General features: G+C 58.9%; 1 non-coding gene across 1 annotated transcript; it reads right to left on the bottom strand.

Moving 5' to 3' along the window:
• Positions 1 to 233: 233 nt before the first annotated feature.
• On the bottom strand, positions 234 to 305 carry Trnaw-cca (transfer RNA tryptophan (anticodon CCA)). Its single transcript has one exon. It is a non-coding gene; the product is annotated as a tRNA-Trp (tRNA).
• Between the last annotated feature and the right edge of the window lie 321 nt (positions 306 to 626).

Genomic DNA, 626 nt, shown 5'->3' with positions numbered 1-626 from the left:
TACGATTTTGATTTTAAAATATGCCTTTCTATCTTACAAGACTGACTGTAACGATCTGGACATACGTTTCGGAGGGTTTTCCTATTCGCTTGGGTCCGTAAGGTGCCATGGTGATAACTAGTGAGTGACTGTCGGCGAAGTTGGGCATGGCCACCTAAAATATTTTTTAAATTGGCATCAGTTTTTTCTTACGGCAAGCTAAGCCCATCAAGAAAAATAAAAATTGTCATTCATGACCCCGACGTGATTTGAACACGCAACCTTCTGATCTGGAGTCAGACGCGCTACCGTTGCGCCACGGAGTCCTGACGAGCGGCTCGCGGTCGGGGCCGCAGCACTGTCAGGGGCGTAACTCCGAGCCTAACAGTCGTCGGCCGCCGAGCAGCGCCGCGCCGCGCCGAGCCGCAGCCGAGCCGGCGGCGGCGGCGGGCGGGCGGCAACACAGCTGGCGCTCGAACGGCATCGAGCGCTCGAATTAGCCGCTGGCACTACACAAGTGGGGGGCGCGTCCGAACGGCGCCGCTGTCAGAACGCGCAAAGAGCCCTCCGCATAGGAGCGCGGCCGCGGTGTTGTTCGGGCGCAGCCCTCCGCGACCAAACGGGTCGTTGACCCCGACGAGCCGGGC

The sequence above is a fragment of the Frankliniella occidentalis genome, unplaced genomic scaffold (genome assembly GCF_000697945.3).
Source record: "Frankliniella occidentalis isolate FOCC.00 unplaced genomic scaffold, Focc_3.1 Scaffold7, whole genome shotgun sequence".
NCBI classification, from domain to species: domain Eukaryota; kingdom Metazoa; phylum Arthropoda; class Insecta; order Thysanoptera; family Thripidae; genus Frankliniella; species Frankliniella occidentalis.
Note: the sequence above shows the minus strand (reverse complement) of the source record. Positions and strands in the feature narration are given on the sequence as shown.